Source organism: Argiope bruennichi, chromosome 4, assembly GCF_947563725.1.
Source record: "Argiope bruennichi chromosome 4, qqArgBrue1.1, whole genome shotgun sequence".
NCBI classification, from domain to species: Eukaryota; Metazoa; Arthropoda; class Arachnida; order Araneae; family Araneidae; genus Argiope; species Argiope bruennichi.
Window position 1 is genome coordinate 49372597 of NC_079154.1, and position 16359 is coordinate 49388955.

Sequence of the window (16359 nt, forward strand, 5' to 3'; positions counted from 1 at the left end):
ATATTTTTGTAACATAAAAATCTAATATACATTAAAGAAGCGTTATTTTCAAAGTTTTGCATTAGTTCTCTTATAAACCTTCTGTATGGAATCGAGTCCCATGACATCACAGTGCCAATAAAAATTTAAATTTCCGGGCAATTTATTTCAAACTTAAAGTTATCTTTCGTGGTAATGCTACCTCACCTTCTTATTTCTCATATAAATTACGCTGGAAATTTACAAAATCTGTCTTCCTTAGCTTTTAACAATGGAACAAAAATATGCAATGAAATATTTGATGAAGCTGTGAAAACAGTTAGAACTGCAATTCAACAATGAAATCTATTAATGAAACGTAAAAACTATATTAAAAAAATTACCAAAATTTAGAAAAAAACATGCATTAAAGCTAATTCCATGTCATTGAAAGAGAATTTTGAATTTTAAAGTGGTTTAATAATCACTTTTCTGCAATAATATTTTTCGAGTTGAGTTAGACAACAAAATTAGAATCATGATTGAATGAATTAATTAAAGTTACAATTGAAAATCCTTTAAAAAATGTCCATTCTCCAAAATATATCTGCTCCAAATTTGCTTTCTATACGTCAAACGGTCTGTCCTTTTGAGTACGAACACACACTTTACTCTATTTTACTTGATGAAATGAGTACACACATTCCATAAATTCCATACAATTCTAAAAAACATTTAATTATCACAGAATTTTAGCTTTAATCAAAATTCTGAATAATTTTTGCAAAAATGCAAGTGCGAATTTGCAGACGTCATCTTAATCTTCCCATATGATAAAAAAAATTAACTGTTGAAAAGATAAAGAATATAAGATTATAATAAAATAATATTTGGCATATAAAATGAAATTTCAAATTTAATGCCCACTTTTTCTAATAAAGTTTTAGTTCTAATTACCTCTCTCCCACCCTCACGACGCTGCAGAAATCCGAAGAAAAAATAAAGACTCACCCCATATGCCAAGAGCAACTGGACACGATGACGCACTTCAGTTTGCGTCATTGCTGGTCAAATCTGCTACAAAAACTTAAAACATCTTTCAAACGCAGCAGCAGCCCTTGCAATTCGCAAAAAGGGATTAAGTTCACAATTTTTAATCCCTGGCGCTGAAAAAACGGGACCGTTGTTTAATCTTGTCTGATAGGGGGAAAATCCCTTGGGGCGTCAGATGGTGAGGCTCGCCTAAACATTGGAAGTTGTTATGTTTGGTGACATTTAGCTCGAACTTTTGGTCCTGGCTTGTATAAAAGCCCGCGCACAGAGATCAGAGACATTCCAGAACTACAACAGGAGCTGACGTCCTCAACAAAAATGATGATGAAAGTAAGTTCTGCACCTCGTTTCTCACTTGATTGCTTTTAAGAATAGGTTGATCTGCATATACGAATAAGGTGATTTGCATATATGAATAGGGTAATTTGCATATATTAATAGGGTAATTTGCATATATAAACAAGATGATACAACAGGCCAATAATTCTAAATTATTCTTATACGAATTAATTAAATTAATTAAATACGAATTAATTAAAATGTTTTAGTTAACATAGCAAAATATCTTTTTTATATATGTTGAAGGCGAAGCATCCAAACTTTTGCTAAATTATTCTATCTGTAATTATATATGCAGCTTGATTCGAATTAATTAAATTAATTAAATACGAATTAATTATAATGTTTTAGTTAACATAGCAAAATATCTTTTTTATATATGTTGAAGGCGAAGCATCCAAACTTTTGCTAAATTATTCTATCTGTAATTATATATGCAGCTTGATTCGAATTAATTAAATTAATTAAATACGAATTAATTATAATGTTTTAGTTAACATAGCAAAATATCTTTTTTATATATGTTGAAGGCGAAGCATCCAAACTTTTGCTAAATTATTCTATCTGTAATTATATATGCAGCTTGATTTGAGTTTGGGTTGAAACGTTACACTAAATTAAAAATTCATTCAATTTTGTAAACTTATATATATCTTCTATATTGTGTTAAAATTTCATATTGCGGTAAAAATCTATGTAGATTGATCAATTAAAGTATAGTACCTCTTTAAATTATGGGCATCTTCTTATATTTTAAGTGCATTAGGCATAAAATCCATATAAATTGGTCAAGTAAACAATTTTACTCTAAATTAAGCATATGTTTTATAAAATTCTGCATTGCGCTTAAAATTCATTTAGATTGATCATGTAAAATTCAACTCTTCCCGTTAAATTTTACAGATCGTTTTTATTTTTAAAAATTTGGAAATTACCATAGATATCAACATTATATTTTATGTGAAAATTTAGATGCGTCATAAATTAATTTCATCTCGTAAAATCTTGAAATCTTGAAAAGAACTCCAGATGCATCGTTTAAAAAATAATGCAATCTTTTCTAATTTTTTTCTACTGCATTATTTACATGAAGATCAGTTCCACTAAAATATTTTTTGATCCTTTATGAAATCAGTAAGCAAAGTATCAAAAATTTTCCTCTACTTGATGTCACTTCCTAAAGTAGTTTTTAAAATTGACTTTCAGTCTTCTGAAAGTAAAATTTAGAAATAGCATCCATTCCTGTATCCTTATCCTCAATAATGACAATGATAATTTTTTTATATTGTATTAAGAGCCAACTATGTATCATTTATTAAAAGAATTAATACAGATTTATTGAATGAAAGTTCATAAGTTTATAATAAATCTGACTTTAAATTAAATAAAATATGATTTAAATTTTTTATGACAGGTTATAATAGATATTTTATATTTTTTTTAAATTTATAATTATATGAGCTCGATATTAAAATCATTGAAATTCTTAAATTAGCTAAATGTCTGACTGAAGTTAACCAAAGTAATTTATATCTAAGAAACTGAAAGTTAAATCAAACTAAAAAATTATTCCTAAATAATATATCTCCCTAAATATCTATTTATATTCCTAATATCTTCCTAAATAAGAGCTACTTTAACTTTCTTTTTATACTCATAAAACTAAGTAATTATCTGTATTTATTTTATATATTCTGAGTTATATAAGGTAAATAATATTTTAAAATATTTTTTAAAGCTTTTATCACTAGCATTAAAAAAATCAAAAAGATAAAAAAAATGGTTGTTTTCAATCGTTTTTGATTTAAAAATTGGCATTTTACCATTATTATCCACGCTATCTTTCGTATTGAATTTAATTTTGATTTTTGGCTTTTTAATATCTATTATGCATTTGAAATAAAACAAAAAATATTATTTAAATTGGCATAAATGCATTTGCTCCTTCCTAGTAGATTGTTGAAAATAATTTTTCCATTTACGTAATTCAATTTTATAACAAAATCTGATTTAGAACATAGCTTCAAACTTAACTTAGCTTTTTCAAAAACTATACGAATATGGATGCAAATCATGCGATTGAATATTTGATAAAACGATAAAAGCGTGTGAATTGGATCATCTTTATTATTAGTAGAAATATTGTTATTCAAATATCTATTGTTCAAATTTTACCAACAAATGCTTGGAAAATTTAGTTTACTAATCTTTCTGACGATAATTATCCAATAGTACTTTATAGTCTACCACAACTTAGTTTGACCATTCGAAAAGTATGTGCCATTACACCTTGTTGAATATTCTTCGATGTATTGTTACTACTTTTAAATTTAATTGATATATTTCGAAAAAATTTAAAGCACCAATAGTAGGTATTTTCCATGTGGAAATTCTCTATTTTAATTTAAGAATCCTATTTAATTTAATTTGGATTTTTCTATAAATCTTAAATTTATAGATGCACATATTGCGTTCATTCACTGGTAATATGGTAGTTCTTAGCTTTCTACGCATTGTGGAATTTAGTTGTTACTAATTATTGAGAATCTTTAATTAGTGAAAGATGTGTCAGTCCGAAAGGGGCCCTATTCTGTTAAGAATATCTCATATATAATTGTCATTGATTAACTAACGAAATCTGTTCTAGAAAATCTCTTGCACAAGGGCAAAATTTATTTGTGATGCGTTTTAGAAACAAATATACAATAGCATTAAAAGTTCAGATTCCTTACAGCGATATCTTCTCTATCTGTGATTTTCAACAATACTCAAATAAAAAAATAATTGTTAATATAGGTTTAAAGCAAATAGCAACCCACTAACAGAAACAAACTTGGAAATAGAAATGGTGAATTTCATAAAATAATTAATTCTCCAAAACATAAATACTGTGATGTAGAATAAATATGATTAAATAAGCAATTAAATGAATAAATTTATTCAAAAACTGCTTGAAGTATTAAAAATATTATAGAATTACTACATAAAAGAGAATTAATAGATCCTCAGAATGATAAAATTCAATTCTGAAAATGTTGAAATCTGCGTTTCCATGGAAATGCAATGCCAAGTACAAATTAAAAACAAAGTGGAAAGAAAATATCAAAGAGTACTTACAAATGAAAAGTGAGAATTTTATGAATCAGTAGACCTCAGCTTATTAATATTTGTTACAATCCATAAAAAAAAATATAAATAAAAGGTGAAGTCTGTGATCCCATAACTATGTAATGTTCTTAAATACTCAAATTAAAACATCATTAAAAATGGATTGAAATAAATGGTGATTAACGATCAGGAAAAAAAAAAAAGAATTGCCAAGTACCAAATTGGGCAATGCTAAAAAATGCTGATTAGAACAAAATAGAAAGAAAAGAACTCAATGCTATCAATATGCGCATTCATAAAATCTTACAGGTTTTGTTAGAGGTAAAATGCAAGCTTAAATATTAAAAATCAGCTATTATTCAGGCTAGTTTATTATTCGCACACATAAAGAAAAACAGATACCGAAACAAAAATTGACCAGACGCCTAAACAACGTGCGCTGGGAATTTACATATATTTATAACCACGGCCTATGCTTAGTTTTCAGTAATAATTTCAGTAGCATTCCGTCATAACCGCTTATATTTTATACAGATGTTCCGATCATCCAGGTCCAATTATCGCCAGTAATCTAATTCTCCCCTAAGACGCAGGAGAAAATTGGATTACTAGAGAAACCATCAACGGGTTTCGTTTGATGTAGTAACTGTACACAGTTGGGGTTCAGATGCAATCAGCGACGAAAGATCTTCGAAATATGTAGATATGGGATTTCCAGTTAAGTATTAGCACAAATGTTTATTTTTGAGAACTGAATCAATTTTCGATATATCTAGTGAGACATTTGGGCTTCGAGATCTTTTCTTTTACATAAACTGTATTTTTATTTTGTCAGAAACTGGCTTAGATGCTCTGATAACGCGTCTTGGGTTTTTTTATGCACTTTTCTAAATATTCATTTCATTAAAACAAGCGATGAAGATTTCGTATTTTATCAAAATGGCTTCCGTTTGTGAATCCCCATTTAGAGATATGTAACACAAGAAGTATTCTCTTCTTTTCTTTTTCTGATTTACTCTCCATCCTATAGCTCACGCGAGAAAAGGAAAAATTTTAAATCTATTGTTTCTTTCTCCTAAGAGACCTGAGGAGTATAATTTGCATTTTTTAAACAGGGTCATCTAAAAATTCGATTATTTTCTGATTATAATTTCAGATATAAAAAAAATTGTATTGTAACTCTATCCAGAATATTTAGCTCATAAGCATTTATAACAATGACGACGAAATAAATTTTTGAGTGGCAGATAAATTGCCATCATGATAATACACATTGAATCATGTTTATTTTTTAAAATTCATTCAATTACTTGATTGTTAGCGTTATTTATTTATTTTCATCAATTTCCTTCATCTTCCTTAAATAAAGCAATTTATATAAGTTGTTCGTGTGATTTAATGATAAATATAATTTTTGTGGCTTGTTCCACACATACTGCCGGATCAGAAAGCAAACAGAAAGAGATTCAAATTTTTAATCTGGAACATCGCAACATAATGCTTCCATTTTTTGAAGCTTTAATTTTTCAATTTGTTGATAATATCCATTGTAAATCGCTGGAATAAGTCCATTCCATGCTATTCTATGTTGCCAACTTTTAAATAAATGTTTGTTTTTTAATTCGTATGGCAATGTATGTAGTATTATATTCTCAATTATTCCGTGCTTAATTATATAATATGCTATGGGAATCTCACCTAAAAGAGTAAAATAAGAGTTGATGATGATTCTATCATTTTGCTGAATAACGCGAAATCTCCGTAATCTTATAAACGCCAAATGCCTTAGCACGAGTCACAGGAGTTGTGAAAATGATGAAAATGTTATTAAGAGATTGGATAGCAACGGAAGTGGTGTTTTTAAAAAAAGATAGAACGATAGATGTTTATAATTGATGTCGTGTATTCGTGAATATAAAGTAATTTTAATTTGTTAAAAAAATAATTGTTTATCCTGAATCCTATAGTTTAACAGTTAAAATGGAATGAAAGACAAATTTATGAAAGGATGCCTTCAGATTACAATTTTCTCTTAGGGAATGGATCATACTTTGAATTTCAGCAAAATTGTCATGAAAGAATTAAAACTGAATTTTCTTCATTATTTTTAATAGAAATGAAATGAAATTTTACCTAATGTTTATTGCAATTGAAATTAAATAATTATTAAAATTACCATTAAATTCTTCGTTTTTAGTAGTAGAATTAAAATTAAATTTACTTTGTGCCTTTAGTTGTAATGTCATACTATGTCCAGTTTTTAAAAAAATGCAGTTTTTCTGCCTGCTGACATAAAAATTTCAAATTTGCTATGCTACGTATTATTTAAGAATTTTCTGAATTTTTAGCTCAATCATTCAGCACTGGTAGGAATTATTAATATCAAATATAAGTAAAAATAAAAGATGAAACACTTTTTAAGAGTTAAATGCCATATGTTAATTAATTAATATCATATATTAAGATTTAAAAAGAGAGAGAGAAGTAATATAACCATACAAATTAATAGTCTAATTTTGCTTAATAAAAGAGAAAATGAAAAAGTATTAAAATTAATCTTTAAAAATGAAGCAGGTTTCCTTTTTAAAAAACGTAGTAAAATACGCTCAAAGCATCACATGAAAATTTTTGTACATAAAAATTACTTTAATAGGATTCATCACTTTCTTTATAAAACTATGGATCTCATTTGGCTGTTCTTAAGTTCACTTCTATCGCTATTTAAAAGAGAAGTTATTTGCACTTTAACCACCATATTAGAACTGTATAAAGAAACGTAAATAACTTATTTAGGTATTGATAGATTAATAAAAAATTAATAACAACATTCACTAACTAAAATTGTTATATTGACAGCTTGATAGAGTGAAATCATAGATAACATACTGCAATTTCCTTCAGAATCGATTTCAGTAGAAACGATTTATAGGTTATTCAAACTATATTCCGTATATCATTCTACATTTGCCTTCTATAATTTAATGTAGGTCAGTCATTTATTCCTTGTTAGAAATACCTTCGCATATCTTGCACTAATTCTTTCTGGAAGAATTACTTTAATCCTAATGACTAATTAAAATCTAAGATTCATTCATTAAAAGCTTTTGTTTTATAATAAATAGAATTTTAAGAACATTTGCATTTCCTCTCCTTTTATTTTCTTGGTTCCTTTTCCTTTTAAAACATCTTGTGGTGTACTTAAATTCTTTTCCCATAAAAATCAAAAATAGTTCCATCCAAAAGATTCAAAGAATCTCGATATACTGTGTTTGAAACCTGATAACACCGCAAAACTGTTGCGTACAATCCAGTACATATTAAACAAAGCTTAAGAATTAGGTTCTTTTTCTGTCTTTAAAAAGCAGTTTCCAAGTAATCAGTAAACACAGAAAATCCAGTAAATTACTATTTAAATTCAAATTTGAAATTCTGCCTCTACCGTTGCCTCGGAGACAGTATTTCAGCCTCAGAATTGTCGGATTAATTGTTCAAAACCAGTGAGATCGGAACTAGTTGAACTATAAGTCCATTTTTTTTCTCAAAAATCTAACATTCTGTTGCTGATATGAAGTGACAACTTTGTGAAATTGTACCGACTCAAATGAATTTTTCAACCAGTCTCGATTAGAATGGCGGAGTCAATTTAAATAGTACCCATAAAGCTAAAAAATGAGATGATTTGTTAGCTAAGCTGATGGAATTCTTTTCTTTTTCTTCACAGGTAGCCATCGTTTTTCTGCTGTTGGTGAGTTTAGGTGATTGCATCGAAAAGAGGGGAACTGTGCGAGCTTGTGGTAGATCCCTCTCAGAATTACTCAGTTTCGTCTGTCAGGGGCGTTATAACGAGCCAAAGAACAACAAAAGAAGTTCCTTTCCGCCCATGGAAAATAGTGACTTATGCTTATAAATAATATAAGATACGAGTTGCTCATGGCGACCAGATTGTTTGATTGCAATATTTGATATCTGATCCAACTAAACAACTAATAAGGAATGCATTTATTTAAAAATGCAATGTTATTAGATTAAATTGAAAAATCTGAATTTAATGAACTCAATCTGCAACAAATTTCTAAGCAAGCAAATTATAAATTATATGTATAATCCAAAAATTTATGAACAAAATAAATTGTACAATCCAAAGGAATCCAATTAACATCCAAAGAAATTTATTTTTATCGTTGTTTTAACTTTGGTGTAAGCACATATTGAAATGATTTGATGAAACAATGAAATTAATTTGAAATTTATCATAACAATAGAAGTAGCATTATTACAAAATGGTTATTAAATTAAATTTTAAAAAAATTGTTAAAACTGAGGAATATCATTGGAAATAGGTATTTACAAGGATAATCTTTAAAATTTTAAGATACTATAAAGATCAGCTTTTTTTTAGAAAATATTTAAGGAAGATGTAGCTTAAAAATATCTTTTTAAAATTTTTTAATTGACCTATATTTTAATTTTTTAATTTTGAAAAATTGACATAGACCCTTCTTTAGTAACTTGTAAGAAAAAGCCGTTGATATATCAATGGTTCCTTGAATATTTTGCTGTTTTTATGCGCTCTTGTCTGTTGAGAAAATTAATTTGTAGCAATCAAATGTTTAAAACTGAAGGTATTGATTTATATTCCATATTTCAGTACATTTGAAGTTAACTCCGTCTCTTTTATTGTTGCATATTGTTTCAATGTCTATTTATTTTATTTTTCTGAAATATTTAGTGCTCTTTGCATAACCTCTCTTCATATTTTAAACAACTGTGTATACAACTTTTAATTCTATTTTCTATAATGCATTGCAGATGAAGGCCTGTTCGATGATGACGTTTTCAAAATGGAGGAAGATTTTTTCTACCGACAAATGAGAGTGCAGAGGGGCGTGGCAGATGAATGTTGCCATCGTCCATGCAGCTTCTCCACACTGAGGTCCTACTGCGGAACAGGGAACCGCTAAACTCCTCTTCATTTGGTGCTTTCTTTCTTTTGTTTTGTGGGCAAGACCACGCTCAAGTCGATATCGCACATTGTATATATTCTATACGTTTACATAGTTGCGTTGTGATTTTTTGTACTTTTTTACAATTCTACTGGTAAAAACTCAAACCGGTGAATAAAAATATATGAATATAAAAACTAGTCCTTTATTTTTTTTTCAGATAAAAATTTCTGGTAAATGCTGTAAGACTGAAATGAAAAACTGTGTGACTAAAATATGCTGCTAAAACGCCCAATCATATTCTCTTCAAATGCACAAGCATATGATCCCAAATTCATGGCAATTTTAAAAAACCAATGTCTTTGACACTTTTGTTTGATTTGGAGGAAGGAGAATTCAAATAATTGCTTCGAGGAGAGTAGCATTCATAATTAAATTACATTAGCAGGAGGGTTATAAGTTTATTTGTTTTAATACGACTCGATAGAGAAATTAAACATATTTTAAGGAAAAGTACAAAATCAATTAAAGATATAAAGTCAACCAGAGGGCAGAGAAACTCTCTAATAATAAGAATACAAAATACCCAGCGTTTTCATAGGCCCAACTTGAATTTTCAAAAAAAAAAGTTCTGTTTATTAAAAAAAATTATTATTTTAATCCGAATACTATCACATATCATGTCAACCAATCCAGGACAAGTCTCGCTGTACTTGTAGATAGCTAACACCGGTTACTTAGCTCTAGTCATATTCGAGAGTGCAATTGCTGCTTTTATTCCAGGTTTATTATCAACTGAGACTTCATATGAGATCTTTTTTATACTATTTGTAGAAAAGCAATCACAAACTAATTGAACTCTCAAATGTGACTTTGTAAGATTTACACCTTTTATGCTCTGATCCAGCTACTATTTGTAACATATGCAATTACATTTTAAGAGTTAAGCATATTTTGTATTCATTCAAATATTTTTTTATTCAAAGATATACCCACTTTGGCGCATATATCGTTGACATCATTGAGGCCAATCCTAATTTCAATGTTTTTTCTTTCCTTAGTGAAATTCAATTTTTTCAAACGAACTAATTTGAATAGTATCATTTTTTTTAAAATTTTATTATGATCTAACAAATAACGGACGTTTGGCGCACTATGGCCAAATTGGCCGTTGTTCCATTAAACCGAACCAAACTACTGATTTATTTAGTGAAATCAAAAATTTTCTTAGAGTTCCTTATTTCAGTATCACTATAATGCATATTGTATAAACATACATCGTAAAAATGCTCATTTTAATTAATATTATAATATTTGCTACTTTTGGCGACAAACTGTTTCGTCAAGATCAAGAGTTTCAAAAATTCCTATTGAATATTTTGGGTAGCTATGTTTAAACGCTTTCTTAGCAAAATATTTTCAAACTTTAAATTTTAATAGACGTGTAGCACGTATAATTTTAGAAGCCAACTATTTTTGGACAAAGTATTTCCCTAATTTTTGATTGCCTCATCTGCAATTTGAATTTGAATTTCAAATATGGATGTGATAAACTTCAATTAATACCAAAGAAAAAAAATTGCCGAAATTAACAGTTTTTTAAAGTTTTTTTTTATTATTATTAGAGCATAATTTACAAGAATTTCCCTGATTCAATAAAAACAATTCAGTCCACTACAATAAAAAAAAGCAATTTTCAAGTGATATAAATGATAATATAATTTTATATATTTAATTATATTACGATATCCATTTTAATGTATTTAAAATGGATAAACATTAAAAAATTTTCATTATTGCTCATTTGTGAAATGAAAACTTTAAATGCAAGCATAATAAATTTCAAAAAATATTTTAAAAGTATACTTTAAATTGAAACCTATTTATTATAGAAAAATATACCGTATTTTCATCATTAACAGTAGAAGAAAAACCCATGTTAAAATATTTGTAACAATAAATGAAAACAACTCAAGTTTCTCTACAATACTTATATATTATAGTTAAATTAATTTTAAAAATATTTTCATTAGTTTAAAACAGATTTTTAAAAACTTAGAAATTTTATTTAGAATTTTCAGAAATTTTAGTACTATAATATTTTCGGAAATTATTGTAATAAACTGCCGAGATTTAAGTTAATTTTTCATTAATTACAATTCTAAATGAAATTTTAAAAATATAAATTCCAAGTGTACATCTTCACTTTCTAAAGTGTATTTGTGACAAATTTAGCAGCTTTTGGGAAAAATGTTTGGCCTTTAGAGAGGCAATGCATGCCGAGGCACAGATGCACACGTTCATTTGTATTATTAAGAGAGATTCATTTGAATTGAACATACATTTCTTTATTGTATTGAAAATTATATTAGCTTAACGAATTAGTGCAACATTTGAAAAAAAGATCCTTCTCAAAATCGAAAATAATAATAAAAAAAATTGTTTTAATCAAGAAAGATTTATTTCCTTAGACATTTTATATGCCAGATCCGAATTATCAATAAAATAAAACCTCCTAAATTGTGATGATTATTTATTAACAGAGGATACATGATATTTGATTTATTAACTATTATTTGTGTGTTCAAATGCTTACATTACAAAAAATTTTATTGTCTATTATTTTCATCAAATGTTTTTAAAACAAAACATAATTTAAATATAATTATAATCTTACACAATGCCTTGAGCATATATATAACTGATCCAGAAAATTTTTTAAAAAAATGGCAGTTAATAAGTTAGGAATGCATAATTGCATGAAATTCAAGTAAAAGAATTTTTGATCGCAGATTAAAAGTGGTTTCTTAATATAAAAGTATATCACAAAGTAAAGAGATACAACACTTCCGATTTGTATATTTCTTTTACATTTTCAATATATCTGCTATTTCTAGAGAATTTTTCAATTTTTCCAAGAGAAATTCCATTTTGATTGATATGGATGCCAAATTTAAATCAAGCTTTAAGTCTGAAAGATCTTTTAATATGAGCAGTGAGAAGCAGAAATTCCTTAACAAGATACTCTCTGATATTTACAACGAAAATATTTATTAACCCCTCCTAGCCGATAAGGATGACGTAACGCAGAAACTTTGTGCAGGACAAGATAAGATATAACTGAATCTTTGGTCAAGAACAGGCTGATTTTTTATAGATCGAGATTTTAAAAAGACAGCTTGTTTGCTTTTTATCAAGAGAAATTTTTTTTATTTTTATTTAGCTTACTGTTTCTCTATCGTAAAAAATAAATGAATGTGCAATTAAGATTGCAAATAATAAGGGATACGATCCTGCATTAAACAAGTATGAAAATCTGAACTTCCGAACATCATTTCATAGTTAAAAATAAAGAATTAAGTGGAAAATAATAATTTAAGATTAGAGGAAACATTTTTAATACTTGTTATTTATATGCCGAAAGAAATTCCGTAATTTCATTTTGTTGAGAAAAAGCAGTACTGAAGTTATTAATTTTCATTAAAAAAATTTTATTTGCTACTAGTAATTTCTACAAATAATAAGGGAAAGTGTGGATATGACACACTACAGCTCAGCACTATTTTAAATAGAACTATCAATTTCTGATAAATATATACTTTAGACAGTGGGATTATATATCTTGGAGCAATTTTTAAGAAATTTTAATCAATTGAAAATTAAGCGTGATTTTGACGCTTTAATGCGATAATTTCCAAAAATATTATAGCACAAGAGAAGTTTTACTACGTCTTACGAGTCAGAAAAGTATCTCTTTATTGGTAACAATTTAAATATAACGCAATTTTTTGTAGAATTGTGAAAAAATGTTATAAATATTTTCTTACAACATTGTCAACAATGGATTTCATTGTTGCAATAAAATTTGAATCATTTTCAATTTTTCATTAAAAAAATTAAATGCCTATTTTCCTCTATTGTTAAATTTAAAGAAGAATATTGTTTCTTTTTATTATTTGCATAGCTTACAAAAAAAAAAAAATCAGGAAGTTGATAATGTCATGGGACTTAACTGCATTCGAATTATTTATATGCGCGATGAACTGAAGAGATGTAAAACTTTTAAAATAACACGGTTTTAACATGCCTGTCACAATTTGATGGTTAAAAATACTTTGTTATGGGAATCAGGATCACCAACTTAACAAGATATTTAATTGAAATTAAAAATAAACAATATTTCTAGGGGTAAAAAAAGCTGGTCGCTGATTATAATTGAAATATAAAAGGGCTGATATATTAATATGACACTTAAGTTATTTAAATTAAATCTTTAATTTGGATAGAAATATAGATATTTATTTTTAATTTGGTTAAAAATATTTATTCCTCATAAAATATTTCAAAAATTATTCCATATCAATTATAATTAAAAATCATTGTAGAGTGATTATAATATCGCTGTTACAATCAATCATTTCAATAAAATAAAAAAAAAATATTACATTCACTGTTTTTAACAATTTGAACAGAATGTGTTACAAAGCCAGTTTTCGGCATTATCATATCAGAATATAAGCAAAAATACAAAAAATATTTCTGGAGGGTTTTAAAGTTTTCAATAGTTATATTTAAATACATGATTACAATATTAAAGTAATGAAATTTTATCGAGGATCATTAAATTTTAAACCCATATGTTTAGATATGACTTTTAAAGAAATATCATCGCAAATATATAATTTCACATAAAGCCAAGATAATTAATTTTACTTTGCGTTTTAATTTTGAGACTTCGTTTCATACGAAATCAATTTTTGCATGTAGCTTATATAGAAATTGATATCTTTGTCTTTTTTATTAAGTGTTTTAAAATGTTTCTTTGTTTTACCAAATAATTTTTCCTTGTCGAAAAACATTGATATTAAAGACAAATCGCGGAAGCGTTACGTAACAAGAAGTATTCTCTACTCAACTTTCTCATAATACATACTTTCAACAATATATTTTAATAACCTTATTTTGTATGTAGCTTCGTTTTACAATGCAGAGAATCTGGCATATATTTTGGAAAACTAAATCTTTCCGTTGACTAATTTGGTTCAGAATATGACAGTAACAAGACTATATTAATCATTCATTTATTTAGCTTGCTTATTACATTTTAAATTTATCGGATTCATTCAGACACGAATAAACAAACCGTAAACTTGTAAAGCGGTCATGGATTCTATTCAAAATTATATACTAAAAATATTATTCACTGACTGATGATTGATTGATCAATGTGATATTAGTTCTCTCTGATTAATATACGTAGGAAAGAATACAATAGAATTCGCCAAGAACGAAACATGCAATTTCCCTTAATATGCACTCGATCCTGTATGTAATTTTACTTGATATGTCTGTATGACTTGATATATTTGCGATGTATAGCTATCCCCAGATTATTATGGTGTATTGTTGTAGAGAGTATGCAAATTCATCAACACACATATAATGGATGATGATTAGTAAGATTAAATCCACTTGCCTTTGCAGTAAAGTATCACTGATGAGACTCAGTTCATATTATTGTTTCCAAATTCTAGATTAAAAGAAGAGGTTCAGCACATCAAAAAGAAGTTCAAACAATAAGAAAAGAAGAGTTTGTGTAGAAAGTCTATAGAGGCCGCAACAAAACGAAATCGATGAAAATAAATAAAAAAAAAAAAATTTAAAAAAAGCACAGAAATATTTTGTTGCTAGAAAAGAAACTTGGAGATGGATGGTTTTATTGAGGTTCGAAATAATGTCTTAAATAATATCTTCTGGCGAGTCTATTCGATATAATGAGTACTTTTTGTAATTTCTTTGGTCAAACGATCCATTATTTCGTTCCAAATTATATTCGAGTATCCAAGTGCTGACAGAAAATTTATTCTTTGGTTTAGTTTTGACATTGTATACACTTTGAGGTTTACGTTGAATGATTTTTGAAAAATTATTAGATTGTAGTAAGGATATTTTCCAAGAATGTAAGCTCAGAATAGCTATTTATAAGAATATGTCAATTCTTTTGAAGAGACAATGAAAGCATGTAAAGCTTCAGAAATGGTTAAGCTTTCTGCAGTAAAAATGGAATTGACTGAGTAGGTTGTAAAACTGAATTTTTGAACCGAAAAGAACGCAGCAATTGAAGCATGCTAAAATGTATTTGATGCTTCGTAGTGAAAGTGACCAGGAAAGAAATTCAAAGTACATTCTTTAAAACAATTGTTTATCTCTAACACAGAAAGATTTTTATGCCGAAATTTCGAATTCTTAAGAAATATTTCGAATGGACTCTATTTTACTTGATTGATTGAAAATGTGGTGGGAATGAGATTTTTGGCAACAAATAAACATGGAGATCTAAAATTCTAAATTTCTTAAAGCTGTAATATAACATAAAAAATTATTTTTTACAATCATCAAACAGTTACTAAAAAGCATAGATCTTGAAACTATAACTCTCATGCATTGAGTATATGTTCTTAGATCTTTTCTAGAAAATCACTTTCGGGTCATTTTCTTTTGTTTATTTCATCAATCTGCAACACATTCCCCCCTCCCAAAGGACAATTTTAGATGGTATAAAAATAAATAATAACTATAATAACATATTCTCCTCTTCTATATAGTTAAATGGACATTACATCATACTGTGAGCTCTTCCAGAACAACGTGTTAAAGATCGTATAAAAGGTTTAGATTCATATTTAAATTATTATATTTTATACACAATTTATTTTTTATCATTTACTTACTAAACATTATTGAACTGTTCTTCGAAATTCGTATTAATAGCTTATTTAAAAAACGAAATCAAAACTAACAAGAGTTTATTCGAATTTTCTCAAAATTGAAAAGAAACTATAATAAAATATGAATTTCCTTTGTTCAGAAAAGGAAAGTCGGAGTTGTAAATTTAAATTGAAGGTTGAAGAAATGTATAGGTAAAAATAAAACAAAACTTTGTTCTTTCAAAACAATA